Genomic DNA, 21,788 nt, shown 5'->3' with positions numbered 1-21,788 from the left:
GCAGGTGAGGTAGAAGTCTGTTATTGATGGAAGCATGATTGTCAACACACATTTGTAAAGCAGTGTCCCTGTGTCAGGCACTGTACCAAGCTCCAGGAATATAAAGGTGAACAAAACACAGATCTTACTCTCAAGGAGCCCAGAGTCTAGTGTAGAGATAAGCATAGGTATTTCTTAGGGTAAATAACATGTTCTCTAATATACAAACACCCAAAGTTCAATGGTTTAACACAATATAAATTTACTTTTAGTGGTGAGTGGCCTTCTGTGTTGTCATTGAGGTCTTAAGCTTCTCTCATTGTGGGGTTACTTTTTCCTATGACAGTGTAGTCCTCTTTTGGATTCTTGTATCTAATCAGGAGAGAAAGTATGGAGGATTGCACCAGAGGAGATTGTGAGTCAGAGTGACATACAGTGACATACATCACTTTTGTCCATATTCCATTGCCCGGAACTTGGTCACAAAGTCATACTTAACTGCCAGGGAAGCTGGGGAACATGGACCAGCTTTGTGCTTAGGAGATGACAGAAATGCATTCTACTGAACACATTTGGTGTCTGCCATAACATGAAAAAAAGGGACTGCAATCCCTTTTACTATAACAAAGATAGAATATAATGCACAGTGGGGGCGAAAGGAAGGAGGGGTTGACCCCAGCTGGAGTAAGCTGACATAGAACAGGAATTCCATTAATGGCAAATATCAAGCTGTGATTGCAATTATGGGCTCAATAAATCCTGATAGAATAAAAAGAACTAAAAAATATTTCTAAATTATGTTAAATGAAACTTCTGTTACTTTATAATACAGAACCTACTGATTTTTTAATTGAGATTTTTATTGAGATAATTGTCGATTCAAATGCTGTTGTAAGAAATAATACAGAGTGATCTCTTAAGCACTTTAGCCAGTTTCACCTTATGGTAATAATTTGAAATACCTATAGTAGATATCATAATAAAGATATTGACCTTGATATCATCCACACAATCTACCAAATTGATTCAGATTTCCTCAATTTTACTTGTACTCATATGTGTGTATTTATTTCTATCAATTTTAATCCCACGTGTAGGTTCATGTATCTGCCACCACAGTCGAGATACAGACCAGATCCATCATCACAAGGACCCCTTCTCTCCTTCCTTTTGCCCCCTCCTCTATTTCTAACCTCTGGCAGCCACTATTCTTAACTCTATTGCTAAAATGTTGTCATTTAAACAAATGTCATGTTATACAAGTAGAACTAAATAGTATATAACCCTTGGGGGTTGGCTTTTTTTTTTACCCACTTAGCATAATTTTCTGCGGAGTCATCTAAGTCATGTTTATCAACAGTTGCTTCTTTTTATTGTCGAGCACGATTCCATAGTTTGGATATACCACAGTGTGTTTAATCATTGTCCAGTGGAAGGACGTCGGGACTAATTCCAGGTTTCGGCTATTACATAAAGCTGCAAAGAACATTCCTATACAGTTGTTTCCAAGAACATAAGTTTCCAATTCTCTGGGATAAATGCCCAAGAGTGACAATTGCTAGGTAGTATGGAGGTTGTATGTTTAATTTTATAAGAAATTGTTAAATTATTTCCCAGAATGGCTATACTACCGTGTTTCCCCGAAAATCATACCTAGCCGAACAATCAGCTCTAATGCATCTTTTGGAGCAAAATTAATATAAGACCCGGTCTTATATTATATTATACTATATAAGACCGGGTCTTATAGTAAAATAAGACCGGGTCTTAATTTTTATTCCAAAAGATGCATTAGAGCTGATTGTCCGGCTAGGTCTTATTTTTGGGGAAACAGGGTATTTTAAATTCTCATCAGCAGTGTATGAGAGGTCCAATTTCCCTGCATCCTAGTCAGCATGTTGTCCTTATTTTTCACTTTTAGTTATTTTGGTAGTTGTGGTTTTAATTTGCATTTCTCTAATGGCTAATCATGTTAGACATCTCTACCTGTACTTATCTGCCATCTGTATATAACCATAGTGTTTTGGATTTAAAATGCATTTTAGAAATTTTCTAGTTCTTACAAATAACTTCCTCTTCTTTTCATTTTAACGTTTAAAAAAAATATTCTGGAAAATTTCTATTGATTCTTCTACACTCCATCTAAACACCCCCTTTTCTTTGATGCCCTCTGCAACTCCCAAGCCTGAGTTAATTAAACCTTTCTCCGGATTCTAAAGGCGTAATGAATCCCTGTCCCCTCTATGGTCCTCATTGTCTCTCCTTCTGTTGTAATAGTTAGAAAGTGTCTTTTCATTAAAGTACTTAGCAGTCTATGCTTCCCACAAAACTGTTCCCTGAGAGTAGGGACTGTCTTACTTTTTTTTTTTTTTTTGCCTCCCTAGCAGGTAATATGGTATCTGGGGCATTTAAATGCTTAATTAACATTTTTGGTCGGTTTGGGTACTTCATGATGTTCTGCTTCTTTCCCCAAAGGATTTGAACATCTCCTTTTTGGTAGACACTGTACTGGGCACCCTCCCAAATGCTATCTCATTTGAATACAACAACCAGCCTAAGGAATAGGGATCTTTATCTCTATTTGTCAGATGATGAAGCAGAAACTCAGAGAATTAATTTGAAAATTATGGTCCTAGGAAGTGGCAGAGCTGAGGCTTGAGTATGGATCTGTTCGTTGTTGTGTCATAGTTGCCCACAGGCTCAAATGAGTTGTATTCTTTCCTTTGCCCCATGTTGATCGTGCACACATCTCACTCATCGACCATGGAGTATGCATGCTACTGCCTGTCTGTGCCTCCCAAGCCCACGTCCAACTCAGAATGCTCAATGACCATTGCTGAACTTCCCTCTCCTGTCCCACTCTGCCCTGAACACCTTCTTCTCCACCGGTCCCGAGGCTTAAAGTTTCTATGGACCTCACGTAGCAACTGCTAATTCCCTGTGACTCGCCAATCTCTCTAGTGACCTTGTGCCCTTGGCCTTCCGTTTTCCCTTTACCTCCATTTTCTCCTGCATTCTTCTAGTCTTATGCTACCCATTTCTCAAAGGAATTAGAGTCCACCTAGTTGAACATTTTCGAGTGCATGTAATGTAGAAATTGGTAACGATAGGCTGTATGAGGAACACAATAAAGATATCAAGACCCTTTTCTGTTGTTATATTTGCAAATGACAGAAATATATTTGCATAAACTTAAGCAATAAAGAAAAAAATAGCTTATGTAATTGAAAATCTAGAGGTAGTGCTTGCTATAGGGCTGGCTGGATCCAGGTGCTCAGACAATGTTATCAGAAATCTGCCTATCTCTCCCTCTTGCTCTTTGCATCTCTTGTTTCTGCTTCTTTCTGGGTTGGCTTTATGCTTAGCCAGCTTCTCAGCTGCATTAATTTTCCATCATTGGGAAATTATCCTAGAGAAAAGAGAACACCTATTTCCTAACAGCTTCAGCAAAATTCCTGGGATGGATTTTGCTGGCCTGACTTGGTTTTCATCCCTGAACCAATTACTGTGGCCAGAAAAATGGAACATTCAAATTGATAAAGCCTAGTGTAATCACACCTGGGCCGTGGGGACAGAGGCCCAGAGAGCAGTTTCCAGGCACTCGGCCTCACGTGGAAAGGTGCTGGCTCAAGTAGTAGATAGCCATCAGCTGTGACTAGTTGGCCATCGGCTGTTACCGGTTAGCCATTAGCCACTGATATAACTACCGTGGCTACGCTGGTTGGTTGGTTACTTGGCGGAGAAGTGGACGGCAGATTGCAGATTGTGTGGCTCCTGCTTCCTGTGTCTCCAACCCAGCCACCAGCGAGAATATAGTGGTATGACTCCCCTATCCATGGCTCCATTAGTGTTCCTTTTTGGCCTCACCATATCCTGTGTTCTTGTGTGGGGAATGGGAGCTGAGACCCTGCATGACGTGGATCCAGGGGAAAAACTCACTGAATGACTTAAACTGAGAAAAGGGGTGGTTCCCTCAAACTGAAGAGATACAGAGACACAGAGCAGACCAAACTAGTAGTTACGCCCAATGAAGAGACTATGACAGTAGTCCATTAAAAAAAAACAAGATCTAGATAAACGCCTTGGCACAAGGAATTGAGAAAAACAGTCTGACCTTCAATTTGAGAGGTGAAGACTATTATGCAGTCACTTTTACAGGTGTGGAGATGGAAGCTTAAATAAGATAAATAATTTACCTGTAGCCCCATAGCTAATCTAGGACCAAAATATGGCTATGTGATTCCAAAATTTGTGTTTCTAACCACTAGGAAGCCTGCTGAAGGGGAATGTGAGGGAGAGAAAAAGGGTAAAAATATATGTACTTTTCTGCTTATGTCTAACTGGTAACATAAATATTATCACGTTCTTCTAAATTATTTTCTAAGTCTTATAACTCTGGTAAAATAAAATTTAAACTCTGAAATTAATTATATCAAGTAAAAGCGTAAATACTAGAGAAATTCTCTAACCTGTTTTTGTCAGAGCCTAGCATCTTTCTCACGAAGACCACGTGGCTCCAGCCCTCTAGCGCCCCCTGGCTACGTTCTCACTCGAGACTCATAACTTGACCCCCCATTAATCTAGTGCGGCTTTCTTAGGTCCTTAAAAATATCCATGCCTTTTTCCTCTTCCCTTTCTCGTTTTATTCTGGTGAGACACTGTGTGTTTTGCAGTTAGACTATATTTCTTTGGTATTATCAGGAAGTGAGTTCTTACTGATAAGGGAATTTTAAGAACACTTTGTCAAAACTTTTTTAAAAATGTAGTGTTTATGAAAATCTTTACAAAGTACATCACACATTTCCATGCCTTAGTTAATAGTAAATTGACCAAATTTGAATTTTTCTTACAAAGCAGTCAGGTGGAAATATAGGGTGATGTCCTAGAAATTGAGTTTTATAGGCTCAATTGACTTTTATTTATTATTTCAACAGAGTTATTGAACACCCATTATATTCCATGTACTCTTTTGTGATTTTTAAAATTCCTCCTGATTGGCACAATATTGAGGTTACACAAAATGTCTACACATTTCCCCTACATTACACATTTCTCCTACATTAAAAATTTTTTTTTTAAAGTTTTCAGGAAGCTAGAAAGAACAATAAGAAAAAAATGCAGTAAAAATGTACCAAAATTAGACATATTTATATGGTATGTATTCAAGCCATTTCATCTGTTTTTCTCAGTCCTAACAACCTTCACCTTCCCATGCAGACTCAAATAGAGATGTAAAAACAGTCTGATAAAATAATTGCAGCAAAGATGAAGAATATCACTCTGAGAAAAATGAGCGATATCTGATTTTTTTTCAAGAATGGGCTATATTTGATCAAATTGAAACACAGGTGAGACTTTCTGCTTATACCTGACACTTTTCTGTCCTGTAGGAAGCAAACAGCCCAGACTGCAGACAATAATAAGGTGAGTGGCTAGTATGACTACCAGGGAGGCTGAGCAGCTCAAAGCCCACTGACAGACTGCAGCAAGAATCAACTGACGTAGAACCAACAAGTCCACTGATAAAGACTCAATTTTAAGGTAAGCTTTGAGAAATTGTTAGAGCAACTAAAAAAAATTTTTCAAAAGTCTTATAAAATCCAATTATAAAATAATTGGCCATTGATCTCCGAATATGGCAAGCGCTGCATGTACCAAAGGCTAAGTGAAAAGAGCAGTCTGGGTAACGTGAAGGGTAATTCACACGATTGGGGGAGCCAGATGGTTGAAAGATGAAGCTATAAGAAGTAAAGAGGAGCCAGATCAGAAGATGCCTGATAAACAATCTTACAGGAGTGAAATGGGGAGCCATTGGAGGTTTAAGCAGAGCAACAATGTGATCAGATTTGTGTTTTGAAAATATGTTGGGCAGTAGTGTGAGAGCGAAAAGAGAGGGTGAGCGTCAAGGCAGCTAGAAGGACATTGAAAAATAACAAAACTCAATTAACGGGCTAATAATGGCTTTGATGAGGTGCTGGCTTTGGGAATGGAGAGACATGGACAGGTCTTAGAAACACTGGAGCAGTCGAAGTACTACAGCTTGATGGTTGATTGGATATCGGGGAGAATTTGAGAGATGTGTTGAGAGCATTGCCTTGATGTTTCTCTTTAGGTTGGCAGTAAATATAGAAAAACGATAGGATTTGAAACTCGTTAGGACAAGCTACAGTTCATTGTATGTATTTGTCTTTCTAATTTTACTTTTCTTATGAAGCTGCACAGAAAGCACTTATAATATCAGCTTCTGTCCCTGAAATTCAGTTGGGTCTGCATTAACTTGGAATATTGATTGGCATATTTGATTTGCAATGTCTACTTTGTATCTGGAACTTTCAGGACAGACCTGAAATGTATATAATATGTGGAATATATGGAAATTGATGTCTAAGCTTAAATGTAACTGTCATTTAATAGTCCTTTACTTAGCAATTGGTCTATATGATACTGATATTTTGCACATTATTAAAAACTTATTTTTAGGAAGTTAGAATTTCTCAAATTTGTTGTCTTTAGTTAAGAAATAGGTGTCTGGTGGCTAGAACCTATGCAATTGAATTCAGAGACAAATAATTTGATGAAATTAATAAAGAAACTTAATGTTCTCTAGGCAATTGTATGCTGCCAATGTGCTAAATCTTTGTCCGTTAACTTATTAAATTATTGTTTTATGAATCTTCTGCAAGACTATATCCAAATTGAATGTTTTGCCAATATTAATCCCCTACTGGTGGTTTTAACAAAGAGTTCTCTTTCAGGGACAGGTCTTATTCCTTGGGGAAGTAAATAGAGTCAGTGATTTACTGATAAAGCCACCCAGTATATACATCATCTCTGTCCCATATATCAATGTCACAGGCAACAGCTTGCTTTACTAAGTGATTCTGCAGTGTCTTTTCAAAGACTATTTTGTTTAGTGATCAGATCAAAGTACCAACATGCATACTTTTTAGCATCATATGAATTACTTTTTATCTTTAATAGCACCATTAGTTCAAAGATATTTTTATGGAATGGTTTCTGCTACCAAAATTTTATCCCACTACATTGGTCAACAAAAAATATATGTTAGTCTGTCTATCACTGGTCTGTGTGCACTTGAGCATGGTCTATTTGCAGCACCCTTTGTATTTAAAACTGAAATGTTATTCTTGTTACCAATTAGCAGAATTCTCATATTTGCAGCTCTTCCTTACAGATCAGTTTTTAATTTGGTGTTAATTACCTAAACGGTTTGGGAGACTAGGCTGCCGGTCTGTTTCATGCTATTAAGTGGCATTAAACATTCTCTTCAAACCTTTGAACATGGATTGTGAAAGTAATAAGTGATGGCTTTGTGAAGATTTACATTGGGGTGAATAGAAAACCATAAAGGAAAAGGGCCCCTTTGATGATGACTGACAGATAATGACAGAGCTTTCCGTCTTGGTTTAAAAAAGAAGGTTTTACTGAGTGGGTAGCTCAGTTAAACATCTTTGTAGGTTGATCCTGAGAAGGACTTTAGGAAGACAATTGGAAGGACACAGAATATTTTTTTTAAATAAAACATTAAGATGAAGAAAAGTTTTTTTTTAATAATATTTTAAAAACAAGTTATGGTTTTCTTCTTGTATTTGTGATGCAGACATTTTAGCAAGTTCCATCTCAAACTGTGTTTCTGTAGGAGTGTGTTATACTATGTACATAATCTTCAGTAAGGAATTCTACTTGCAGCATATTTTTTCTTCAAAGGCTTTGCATTTCTGCATAAAAAGCTTATTAATTATTTGTAGCTGCTTGTCATAGTGTTCTGATAATAGAAGGCTGGTCAAGGATAATAATTACCACTTCACCTTTTTGGAGCATATATATCCACTATTCCTAGTGCAATATTACCCAAAGCATCTCTCCTCTCCCTGTACACAGGACCAAAAGTGCAGGCACATCATTTATTGATAAGACAAAAAGAATGTAATGAAATTATCAATGTTCTTGAATTAATTATGAACATGATTAAGAAAGCTAAAATCTCAGGAGCCAGGATCTCATTACCCATTCAGTCTTAGGGATTGCTTTCATTCAGCTAGGCAAAAAGGCTTCGAGCAGCCCCACAATTGCCTTTCTCTCATTTATTTGTGCTAGAATTAAGGTTTATTTGTTTTCTGTTTTCTTCTTCTTCAGACTGTTTCTCTGTCTTTATCCATTTAACAAACTGTTTCCTCGTGTGTCTCAGAAGGATGCACCCATAGGGCCTACACCTCTGTCTGCAGTCTGCATACCTTCTTCTTTTGAGCGCATTTCTCTCAACTCATTTTGCTGGAGCTCCTAAATATCTCTCAAGGTAAGTCTGAGAATGTAGCCAAAAAGTTCTTTCAGATTTATGTCTGCAGCTATACAACAGTTCTGTCTGAATCCCATTCAGCTAGGAGTCTTAATGACATCATTATTACGCTGTCTGTACTGGGCTAGATTTTACTTGGAGCCTGCACTGTATTATTACTTATCTTCCTTTCTGTGTGAACGTACAAATGATACTTGTGTTGGGTGAGGGAAATGATTCAAAAATCAGACGGAAATACATTTATTATTCCAATCAATTTTCCAAGAGTAGTATAAACAAATAAGTAAAAAAGTAAATCCATTTAAAATTTATTTGGTGCACCAAGATCCTAATTGCTCTGAAATTCTTGCCCTCTCATCCTTGCTATTATAACTGAGTTAAGAAGGACAACTAAAATGTAATACCGTATTTAGATTTATTTAAAATTTTCCAAGTGTTCCATTCTAAAGGCCGTGGGAATTTCTGGGATTGTAACGTCCAATGCAGAGGAATAATGCATTGCTGTCTGTTAGAAAATGTCTTGGAATTGTCCTAATGGCATCTGACTGAACTGATCTTTTTTTGTAAAATTGACCAAGGGTAGTATGACAGCAAACTTTCCTGAAATTTGATAATAAGTCATTTATAAACAAGGTCGTTGGTAAAGCAGGTAAAGTGCTGTCAGCATGTGTTTTTTAGTCACATACAGAGTGATTACAAAGATTATACAATTGGATGTTATTTTGGCTTAAGTATATTAATATAGGGTTTCTATTCTTGTACGAGAGATTAAGCATAGCGACGATAAGACGGGAGAGGAGAGTTATAGCTTTAGGCCACTGAATAAATATGGTATATGTGATACTAAATCCATTGATCCTGGTTTTCTTTAAAGTGATGGTTTGATAAGATTGCTACAACATCCAGGAATCTGAATGCATAAAATCATTGCAAAACCAAGGCATGTTGAAGTGATACGTGACAAAGTGATTTGATCACACAAAATATAAAAATGCCCATCTCTTAAATCTTAGGAGCAACCTTGACATTTGAAGATTTGTTAGAAAATGTGATTAAATAACACAGAGGAAGGAGGCTATTGGACTGTTTCTACAAAACCTGCAGCCTCTGGATACAGTATTTAGATAATTATGCATGTCACATAAAAAGTATTTGTTTCATATTAACTGAATATCCAACATATTGAAAATATATTGCTAGAGTATTACATGCTTCATGAACATAGTATCTTTAATTTGGAGACACATTAAAGATTTTAGTCCTATGTTTCCTGCTGCATTTTTGAGTTTACTAATTCAATAAGCAAATGGTTATTTGTGCTTACTAAAATAACAATTGCTAAGTATCATTTTTGCTTAGTTCTTACATTTAACTAAATTCATGAAGATAGATGATTTCATCTTAAATGATAAAAATGCAAAAAGATACTGAGTCTTCTTTTCAGACATCGAACAAAGATTGCAGTAAAAATAATTTTCTCTATGAACCCAGAATGCCAGGGAAAAAAAAGCATGTTTCTTAAGTAGAAGCTCCTTGTACCTCATCTCATTTGGAGAAAATGGAAATTCCTCTGAATTTCTTTTGATATTTCTTTCATATCTTATCAAAACGGGGAAAATGAATCATAAAATATCCTGCATGCCGTTTCTACATGAAAGGCACGAGCAGAAGCCCCATGTGGCTCTCTCAAGGGGAGCCCATTATTATGGTTCTCTAGGTGGTCGCTTGCACTTCAGCAATTGGACATGATCAGGTGAAAGAGTTTGGAAGCTTGAAAGAAACACAAATAGCAGAAGAAGCTGGGGTAGAGGAGAAGAAAGTGTATCTCTAGCAGAAAAGTTGGTGAAGAACATTTTTCTTGTTAGTTTGTTGCGTGTCTAAGTATCAATACATTTCTAAACCACAAAATACAAAAAAGAAAAATCAGTTCTTAGTGTTGTAGTGGGCCAGATGCCGTTAATGAATGGAAATGTTAATAATTTCTTTTTTAAAAAGTTGCATTAGTGAAAAGTGTTTAAATGCTGATCTGAGAAAAGGGGGGGGGGAGCATTCTTCTGTTGTACAATGTAACTGTCAGAAGCCTTGTGGTTTACATGTTTTCATTAAATTCTATTGCAATAAAATGAAATGACGATTCTGAGTGTCAGCACTAAGTTCACTGAGTTCACAGAGTTTGAGAATTAACAACTGAGTAACAGTGGAGAAGTTTGAATATTTATACCGTTTTTGAAGGCAACATTATGTGGGGGGGAAATAGGGATGGTATTCAAAATCCTGCATAGCTGGTACCAGATTTTGTTTTTCTCTGTATGTGTCTGACTTTGACACTTTACACTCCTGATACTGAGTGAAAAGGTGAATGTATTCAAATCTAATTGATATGGAAATAAAACATCAACCAAAAGCCAACATAACTAATCTTAAATATTTAATACATGACTACTGTTTTTGTGCATAGCTTGAATTAGTTCTGAAATCCAGAAAATGCTAGAATGTCGTATGTATGTGAACTTATATATATTCACAAAGACTTCTGTTTAAAAACAGGAAGATATACTAGAAAAAGTATTAGCAGGTATTAGAAAATTTCAATTCTGTCAAAATCTAGTTGTGACCTTGGATAAGTTATTGAATCTCTCAATGCCTTCATTTCCTCTCTGTAAATTATGGGGTAAATTGATAATAGTTAAGTCCCCTTCACACACTAAAATCTATTATTTTACATCTGTGTGTGTGTGTGTGTGTGTGTGTGTGTGTGTGTATATATATATATATATATATATATATATATATATATATATATTCATTTGACTGTGCAAATAAGCCTGACATCTATTTTTAGCACTATATTTATCCCAGTGTTAAGATAGTCAAGAACAGTTTTCATTTAGAACATATGAAACTTAATATCATATGCCCATCTGTCATCCCTGCTAACTTAATTCCTGAAATGCAGGGCTTACTTTGCTTTTAAACATTCCTCCATTCGCACTGATGCTGATCTGTGCCTATAAGCAGTGGTAACAGCTTCCCAGCAAACATGTCTTTAACAAAATCCCCCAAGTGTAGAAAGAAGGAGTTGCTTCATCTTCGTATTTCTCAGAGCAAGTTGTTGGGTCTTAGCAAATTGCTAATAGGCTCATTAAGCTCCTGCTATGTACATCTACTGAGCGAACCTGGAATTGATCATTATAACTACAATTGGATTTCAATTTTTGTTCCGAAGCCTCAATTCTACAGTCTGTCAGAGCGGTGAGATTTTTAAAAAGATGCTTGGTTTCGAAGACAAAAAGGGGTATTTTGCGATGAATGTCTTCCCTGGGAGTTTGAAGACAGGCAGTCTCCAAAGAGAGTTTGAGGGTCCTCTGTGGTGGGGGGTCAGATCTGCTCTGAACGGGTTAAGGAGAACTACCTGCCTGCGATTGATTGAAATCAGTAATGGATCATCTCATAAAGCTGCTGTTACTAGATATTACCCTGCTATCTCTGTCCTCTGATAGTTCAGATAAGAAGTGCTTACCGCAGAGGAGGTTCCTAGAGGACAGATACTGTTTCCCGTACCTCAGGGAGTAAAAAGCCATACTGCTGGATCAGTGACTTTTCCTAACAGCAAGTAAATTCAGGCCTTATCAAGTTACAGCACAAACTGCACTCATGTTTTATTATTCTCATTAGAGATTTAAGGACTAATTCCAGTTGTTAGCGCTTAGCAGTTTAATGTTTTCCATAGATAAGAATTAAGATTCTTCTGGGGGATTTTTTTATTTGCTAAAGCTTGCAAAATATAAGGCAGTGATGCACTTACTGTGATGTTATGTGGTAGATTTACTAAATGTCCTGAATATTTTTAAGGCATCCATTTTAAAAATTTAAATCTAATGACTGAATTTTTTCAAGTTGGACGTGCACCCATTCCACTGAAACATGCCTTTGTTTGTCTGGGCATCCAAATCAGCTGTCCTTCTAGAAATATGACAAAAGAGGCTGGATTTGATGCCTCCATAGCTTGTCTTCAACTGCGGTGTATTTTCTCAGAGTAAATTCACTTAATCGAGACTAAGTGTTAGATCTGACTCAAAAGAAAACCTTGAACAAGACCTATTTTGTAAGTAAACTTGGCTTTAAATTATTTCCTTGAAGTGAAGCTGACTTTCCTTCCCAAACAGGTGGAGAAAAGCTGTGACTGACATGTTCATTCTATTTCTGTTTTCAAAGAGGTTACAGTTTGAATTTAAAAATGAAAATCCAGGCTGCTGTCTGCTTGGATACTAACATTGCATCAATGTTTTAGTGACTTTTTAGTAGTGACTCTCTTGTTGCCCAATGTTAGTCTTCCTAACATTCTTGAAGGGGGAAAAAAAAAAGCATCCTTTTAGAATAGATCAGTGGAATCTAAGTTGCAAGTGTGATAACATTAGTACTGGAATTAAAGTTAAATGAGGAATGTCCTATTTTTTGGTTATATTTCTTGAAATTTGTCTTTTTATATGAAAACTCTAGTGTAAACAACCTTATTTTACCCCTTTGTTTTTCTTTGGTTTATCGTCACATTTGTCATGACCTGTGGTTTGCGGTTGTAGGGTACTTTTAGAGGTCACTGAATTTCAACAGGGTCAGTCATGGATACTATAGTTGTCAAGTCTTAGGGTCTTTTTGGGGAAAATGTGCTACATACCAATGAAAGTTGTTGTCTTTAGGAGGCATTCATTGGCTGACACTTTGCTATCCTTTCTTGGAAAAAATATTTTCCTGAGGTAAAATTGTTCTAGCAGCTATGCTAGCAGAATGGTCTCCTTTGTGGCAGATCAGGAATCCCGACTATGTCACTGGGTATGATAAATAATATAATAATAATAAAAATAGCAGCTATCATGTATTGTGTGCTAGACACTGTGATAGTATTTTAAATGCATTCTTAGGTATCAATTGTTTTCAAGGAAATTCTCAATGTGTTCAAGTTACCTTTTTAATTTTTTAAGACAAGGGGACCTATTCTTGTTAATGTTTTGATTATTCCTGGCTTTGCAGGCTTTGTGCCTGTTTATGTCCCAGATTGTTTTTCCCTTTTAGCCAGTGATACTCGGTGTGCCAGAAAAATTTAACATGCTTGTTCCAGTTACGTTACTGGGTACAATCCTCCCTTATACAGGAAATAAATTTATTATGAAGATCTCCCAGTAGAAGCCTTGGAAAACTTACACAGAGCTGCGCTGTGTCCAAAATGCTGTTCAGTAGGTTTTCCAAAGCGCCCAGGTAACAGCTGGTGCAGGCCACGTGCCAGCTCTGACAGCCCATATGCTCTCTTTAGTGCAGTAATTATCTCAACACAAAACTCTGATAGCCTGGTCTACTGGGTCCAGTTTCCCTAGGTTAAATTGACTCAGTGGCTTTGTTAGTAAGTTCCTTTGGCACAGTAAGAACTTCATCAAGAGTTTAAGTATTGGGATAGGCTTCAAAGACCAATATGACTGCTACTTACAAGACAGGTGGCTTATTAACCCTAAGAGATTCTAGGTGGCAGTTCGTTAGGCTGTCACTCCACAGCAGCACTCTAGTTAAAGGTCTGTCATTGTTTCTACCAGATACCCAACTTAGGGATGGTGGTTACCTCCTCTCTTTTGGTAATAGGCTTGTAGTTTGACTTTTGTATTTCAGTTCTAAGACAGGCACAAGGATTTCTTCTTGATTTCAGTAGTGGTGTGGGGAATGGAAGGGTTGGAGTGAGGAATTGTAGGCGAGGAGAAGAGATGAAGGAAACTGAGCTGGATCAAAATGGGTATAGGCATTTTTACTTAGAGCATCACAGAGATGTTTCTCTCTTTTTATGCTTCTGTGACCTGTGAGATATTAACAGTTTCTCTATGTGTGTAAAATTGGCATGTTAGAGGCTTGGAATCCATATAGGTAAGTGGTTTCCTCCCTCCATCCCTCCCTCTCTCCTTTTCTTCCTTTTTTTTTTGTGTGTCCTTCCCTCTTTCCTTTTTTCTTTCTTCCTTTTTTGTCCTTTCATCTGGGAAATACAACTGTCCAAAGGACCAGTTGCAATAAAACTGTAGCTGCAAACCTGTAGTTACAGTACAGACAAAACTTCCCATAAACTGAGCTTCCACGATCTTGAAAAGTGTTGCCTGATATGAGATCATACAATGTATCCACAAATGTTTGAAATGAAATGAAGGTGATATGATAGTATCATTTCAGATTCTTGCCTGCCTTCTGTTCTTAGCATAGACCTTAAATGAGGACTGCCATGACATGCTTTGTGTTGGGCCCAAGTCGAAACCTCAGTTCTGGTCTATTCCTCTGTTACTTGGCTTATAATCTTAGAAAGAAGGTTGAACTACTAGATTTTTTGGCCAAGACCAACCTTCCTTGTGCTAAGGTTGTGGGATTTACACGGATGGCTGCTTCTCCAATTGAACTCTTGTGAGGGATGGTTTCAGATTCCCCTCCGAGGAGGGATGGCATTGTGCCCACTTGAATCACTAAGCAGTATAAAGTAATAATTAGATTATCTCAGTTATTCCTGAACCTAAAGAAGGATGCAGGCACTGGCTGTCTGCTTTGTCAGTGTCATTTTAATTTCTTGTGTTGAAGTGGAATTCTGAGGTGGAGAGGAACGCACTAAAATAAATGGGATGTAAGGTCCAACAGGAACTGCGTCATACCTTACAATTCTGTGTAAACCCATAGCACCCATGAAATTAGATCATTTGATTTTTTTCATTCTTTACCCAAGACAGACTAATTTGGTTCTGGTCAGACTTTACCTGTCTTGTTCGTTACTGTAACTTCAGAGGGTAGAGTAGGGCCTGGCACAAAGTTGATGCCCAGTAAATATTTGCTAAACGAATGAATAAATGGGTTGAAGGTAGCTCTTTCCTTTATGAAAATGACTAGCTGTAAGTGGCAGTGTACAATTGAGAGTGGGTAGTGGCAGTGGGGCAATGTGGTCCTGAGTTGTGGGCTATCTGGGATATCTGACAATTCCTGGTTTAAGTGATGCTAGGGTAGCTCTGGGTGCTCAAAGCCCTTTTCAGAAACCAAGGTCCAGGGGTGGGAACATCACCAGGGCTGACTTATTTCAAGCTGGACTCTAGGTTGAAATTGGCTTACTACTCATGTAATGCCATTGCATGATTGTGTTTTCAATTTAATGCAACCAATTAGAACTTCAAAGAGCTTAATGTAGAAAGCTAGATCAGCTTGTTTGTAAAGACTCTAACATGGACCTTTGTTATTTAGTTTTCAACTACAGGTAGTTATACGTATAAAGTCATTATTTATATGTTGTCAGGAGTACTCACCAAATTTATTGACTTGTACATTATTCTTTGCAAATAAGTTCTGGCTGCTCTCTGCATATTATAATTAAAACGACAGGGGCTTTAATCATTTATGAAATTTTAAACTACATGCTGAATATAAATGTATCATTCAATGTGATAGAATGAATTAAATTCATCACTGTCAAATAACTGTATAAAAGATGAAATATCTCTCATCCCACATCATTAACTTATGAAAAAAAAAAAGCCAGATTTGCAAGCATTGTAATAATAGTTTTATGATCTTTTAAGGACACTTTGAAAACGAAGATGTTTGGCTTACACAAGAAAAGTACTCTGACCAAAAAGTTGATTTCTGATTTTATCTGTAAAAGTTCTATTTGAATTTGGTGATGAAGAATAACTTTTGCCTAGATAGTAACAAAAGATGGAGACTCTTTTTTATTGGAACAGAAAGCATCTTTTATCACCATGATATCCCTAGGTGAGCATAAATAAAATAGAGTTTTGGCAATCTAAATCATTTAGGCAAAAATCCTCACTGTGGGTTAAAAGGGTAATTTGGGGCAGGAAGATAATTGAAATATGTACCTGCTGCAGGTAAGTAGCTGGCATTTGATCAATTCTCAACCCACCTTTTGTGCATGTCTAGACACAATGTCAATATCCAGATCGCTAAGGAAAATAAAATCAGGTTTGGTAAACAATGATTCTGATAATTATTTTCATTCTGTACAAAGTTTGCTACTATCATTATTTTCAGCTGATGTCTATACTATGGGATTCAATTCAAAATAAATTTTACTACACAATTTTATATCAGAACTCTTTCTAAAATGTGACTGTCTCTATCATTTATTGATTTATTTCAGGAAAATATGGGAGGGATATAAACGTTTAAACTCTTCTCCTCCAAACAGAGTCTTCTCAAGTTCCAAGTATTTTATCTGTTCTTTGATTTTCATCATTTCTTGGGTGGGGCATTTATTAATTCATTGATTGATTCACTCATTCATTAAAAGACTTTTATTGACCCCAGCAAGGGGTGGGGAATGGAAAGAGGGGGTTTGGTTTGGGGACCAGATGAGAATCTGAGCCCCTCCTCTTAAAAAATATCTAATGGAGGCTATCCAAGTATTGATAAAATCTGAAATAGGCAGTGCTTTCATCAACTTATCAAATTATTAATTAATTAATTTGGAGGAGCAAAAGTATAAATTCAGGAAGGCACTACCTCTGCAGCTCCCAGTCAGACAATTTCATGCAATTTTTCAACCAAATGTAAGGAAATATGACATGACTAGGAGGAAATAAACCTTTTGGGGTCTTCCAGGACATACAATGTATTTTTATGTAAATTAAAATAGGATGAAAATCTCAAGCCCAGACAGGAATGTTATGGTGGAAACCAAATCCATGAGTTTTCGCAATAATCAATGCTATCTTCAGTGATATTTTATCTTGTTAAGAATTTTAGGTTGGGTATTTTGAGAGTTAAATGCTAATAAATTCTTATTCTCTGGCCCATTGTGTTCTTTTCACATAATACTCCAAACCAAGAAAATCAACACAATCTAGAATTTTACATATTGTTATATTAGCTACAAGATATCTGATTGACCTGTAGTTACTTGAAAACTATTTTGAAAAAGTAAGAATTGTTTTGGGGGCTGGGACAGAGTGAGGAAATGTGTATAAGACTTGGGAATGTGTAGTAAAAACACATATTGCTGTGATTAATACAATATTCCTTGCTTTGCCTTGCTTTGACAGAGCCTGATAAAGCTAACTGGAAACCAGTGTAGCTTGGCTTTTATATTATGAAATTAACTTTACCTCTATTTTAATCAGTAAGAATGTATAACAACAAAACTACAAAAATAACTGTAGTAATTAAAAAGAAAACACAGGTATACAACCCAGAGAACGGAATCAATAATTTAAAGAAATAGTTTAAATGAAAAAATGTGATATAAAAGATACTTTGTAAGCGATGACTACAGCTTTTCCCCAACACATGGGTTTCTATCTGTGAAATATATTCCAAATTTTGCCTGTCTTTGAAAATGGCATTACTGTTTCCTTTGTACTCTTTCTTGCTCACACTTTTTTGTATGTGTTTGTTTTCACAAAGCAGTGTTTCCTCATTAGCCTGCTCTAGGAACGGACAATAGCAAGTTTTAATACTGACCCTCATCATTGAGAAGCTGATATGAAAATTATCAGTCTGTTTCAAAGCAAGAAGTCTTGCTGCAAATCTTTCCCAAAATTTCTAACAGGATACAGCTCTGTTATAGACTTGTAACTGTAGATGGTGATGGTTAGTATGAAGTAACAAAGCATGGCTCAGGCTAGACCAACCCTGGCAATTTAAGCATTGCTTTCTAATAGCTTTATGATAGGACCCTTTTTTACTGAGAGATTTTTATTAGGTTTGAAATATAATTTTCACAAAGTTGCCATAGAGTTGGAGTAAAGTGCATTTGTTAAACCCTTTATATTCTTTCCCCCCTGCTTCTCAGTATTGTTTCAGAATAGAAGGTGAAATTGTATTCCTTGGGGTGCAGTTTAAAGTCAAGAACAGCAATATTTAGCACATGCTTGGGCAACCTTGTTTGAAATCCATGCCGCCCCTCTCTGGTGTTCTGATGTGCCTTTAGGGGATGCTTGCCTGTTTGTAGTTTGTTTTCTTTTGTTTAAGGTTTCAGCTACTGCATTGACTAATGATTATATAGCAGTAAACTCTCGTCCTTGCTAAATTCAGTAGTGATGCCTCAAAAGCATTTTTCCCTTGTGTGACATAAAACAATAAAAGAACTAGACAAACCCCTTTTGAGGAAGAATAATCCTTTGTTTAAAGAAAAGAAAAGGCATCTCCTGACGCCAGAGGGTGGAGAATTCAAATCAAAGCCTGAGCTAATTGATAAAAAATAAAACAAGTGTTAATTTTGAAAATGTTTTACAGTCAGGGATTATTTGTCCAAAATCGTTACTAATGTAATATTTTTATCTGTGCATAACCTCTTTATTGTACTCCTGCTACAATATTTACTTAACACATTATTACTTGATTGACACCTCTGCTCTTGAATCTAAACTCTAAATAATGAATCTGTTTCTTCAGAATGCTGTTGCCAGCATAATTTATCAATAGAATTTTGGTCAGACAGTAGTATTTTATTTCTTTAAAGATAGCCAATTGTATTATTTTCCCTTGCAGTTTTTTTAAACATTAAAACAATTGATTTAAAAATATAATTTAGATGTTACAAATTTGACTAAAAAATTAAAGTAACCAATAGATTTACATAATGAATATTCTTAGCCTTCAGATTTACCAATGCCAAGTCCAAAGAATTTAAACATGCCATTTAATTGTTCTCCCTGCAATTTTTTTAATGAGACTTGTGGCCATGATTCTGAGTGATAAATTCTTCTTGATTTGCCTCCAGTTGTCACTGGCCGAACCTTAGGGAATGAAAGATTAGTTACGGTTGCAAAAGACTTATTATTTCAAACTGGAGAATTTTTAATGTTCTTAACCCAATTAAGCAGAGAGTGAAGAATCTATCAATATTGTTGTCAGTTTATTAGAGAGAAAAAAAGTCTTCCAAATTTTAATTTAGCTGGAGATGCTGTCCAGTTTCTGTCTTTAGCTTAGAATATAATAAGATTGTATTAAATTGGTAGTTGACCCTGGTGCCTAAATATTGCATCACTAACATAAGAAAATTGCCTTGCGATTTAAACAAAAATGAGCACGGTTTCAGCCTTCATCCAATTTTTAATAGCATTTGTCTTATTACCCAAGTCCTTGAATAACATAAGCACGCGGTACCACAATTTGCATATGCTTGGGCTTGTAGTGAGACTAATGTGTGTATTCATAATTTTAATCCCAAGTTTCAAAACTCCAAGGAAAAAAAAGTTTTCTTGTTACGTTTAAGTAATGAATCCAGGAGACCACATTCAGGCCACAAAAGAGTCCAAGTTGGCCCCAAACACAGGTGCTCCCAGTTTGAACATCATGCCTGGCTTTTCTGCAGAGAAACGAAATGAAAGAGCAACTTCAAACACAGGTGCAGAACCCTGCATCTGTGAGGGACAGCCCGAAACCATGGCTTTCGCCTGACCGTGTTCGGCTTGTAAACCTCATCCTCCATGGAGCACCTGTGTCAGAACCAATTAGAGATGTGTATAAATGTTATCAACACCTACGCGTCATTACTTATTCATCAACTTCAGTACCAAATATTGATGCAAACATGCAAGGGTGGTGTTTATTTTCTTTTCCTGTGGAGCCGCTGTTTTCTGAGGTTTCTGTCCATTTGCCCAGTGGCTGATGGGAAGGAGTAAAATACACAGATAAGAAAAATGTGGAATATTTCAAGCTTTAAATCCTACAACCATTTGTGTTGTTATCACTTTTTAATCTTTAAATCTAAGTTCTTCCCTGGAAGAAAGGGAGTGTGCACAAAAGTTTCAAACACATTGATTGCTTGAAGGCCTAATTGCAGTAATGCCACACTTTGTGGAATACTTTGGTGTGGGCTTCTCCCCCCTGGTAGTCTGGTGACTTCTAGTTGTTTGATTAGTACTCAGAGAACCTACATTTGAAGCTTTGGTTTTTCCATAGCAGTAGCAAGCAGCAGAAGCAGCAGGATCTGGCTTCCTGGCAATCTCCACAGGCATTTGGGTTAGTGGCATTGTATTTGCCTCTGGGTCTTTCCTGCACAGGGCTGAAGCGGTGGCTATTGGGTTGTTAGAAGCTTTGGAAACCATTTCTTTTTTGACAGTTTAAATTTATGTGGTTTTTAATTGTCTGTAAACAAAGCCTTTTAAGTCTAGCACTAAATCTCCATCCAGGTCAGCTGGCATCCAAAGGGATGGCTGTTGATTTATTTCTGAGATTGCTTTTCTTTTCCTAAAAAACCCTCTCCATCAGTTTATTGTCCTCCAATAGAGATACACAAAACACACAAATCACTTGGCCCCTCCCCGCCACTTTGAATGAATAGATAAAAATCCATCTGTTTTTTTATCTGCCTGTTCTGAGGAGCCAAATTTTGTCCTTTGTAAAAAATGTCCTCAGCAATATAATTTCCTAGCAAGCAGCTAGGAAGATTGACCAATACTTAGGTTTTTAGTCAGTGATGGTTATAGTTGAGAAACTTTCAGTCTTGTTTTGGCTCTAAATGGTCATTAAATGGAAATCATTTGTGCTGTGAATAATTAGGCGCAGAAGATGTAGCACAATAAATATATATTGGTTATTATGGTTTACAGACTATTGATTACACGACTCTCTTTATAAAATAAAAAATATATCATAAAAGATTGAGGGAAAGAGCGGAGTAATGTGAATGTTTGGTTTTCTATAGGTTGTCCCACAACTGGCAATGGTCCTTCGGAACCATAATTTAAGACACATACAGATGAATGTCTGACTGTAGGTCCCTGGCTCCTGGGAGTGCCAGAAAACCTTGGACGCATTTCCTGTTTGAAGCATGCTGAGCCCTGGCCCTGGCCGCTCTCCTGCCTTCCTGGGGCCTGCAGGTTCTGTGTTTCAGTTGTCCCATTTCTCTGACAGCCAGTTCTCTCTGTCTCTGCTGCAAGTGAGAAAAAAACGAACCATTACAAGTAAGGAGAGACATGGAGCTCTTAGGCAAAACAGGAACATAAATCCCACAGAAGAACTGTGTTCAGATAAAAACTGTCACTACAGAAAGAACTGAAGATTCAAACTCTGGCACAGGATGCCTGTTTTAAGCAGGCCTGGCTCAGGGCTTTCGAGAAATAGCTTTTGAATATTCCTTTCTTTGTCTCTTACCTATAAGCCCTCAGTTCCTGTTTTGAAAAAGAACCGTAAAACCAAAAGAATACTTTTGGTTTCTTTTTCTGAACGTGTTTGTATATGTATCATCTCACATGGAGGATTGATGTTTTTTATTTTATTCCAAATTTATTTTTAATTTTCAGTGATGCCGGATAAAAAGGAATTTGCCTGTGTTTTTAGAAGAGAGTGGATTTGGTTTCTGACTTTGTTAGTTATATGTCCTTGGACAGATTACTTAATTTTTCTGGTCACTTTTTCTCATCTGTAAAATGGGAATAATGATATCTATCATGCAAGGTTGAAGTATGAACTAAAATAACATAGTTTAGAACATAATTTCTTAGAGTAGTACTTACAACAAAAACAT

General features: G+C 36.7%; 1 long non-coding RNA gene across 2 annotated transcripts in view; it reads left to right on the top strand.

Annotated features, from left to right (window-relative positions):
• Positions 1–8,018: 8,018 nt before the first annotated feature.
• Positions 8,019–21,788, top strand: part of LOC109453077 (uncharacterized) — a 232,091-nt gene continuing 218,321 nt past the window's right edge. For both annotated transcript variants that reach the window (XR_016019201.1, XR_002138239.3), the window contains exon 1: positions 8,019–8,296. This is a non-coding gene — a long non-coding RNA (uncharacterized LOC109453077). The remainder of the gene's footprint in view (positions 8,297–21,788) is intronic.

This window comes from Rhinolophus sinicus, chromosome 16 (assembly GCF_057876585.1).
Source record: "Rhinolophus sinicus isolate RSI-liver-muscle chromosome 16, RSI-T2T, whole genome shotgun sequence".
Classification (NCBI taxonomy): Eukaryota; Metazoa; Chordata; class Mammalia; order Chiroptera; family Rhinolophidae; genus Rhinolophus; species Rhinolophus sinicus.
This window is presented reverse-complemented; position numbering and strand designations above follow the sequence as displayed.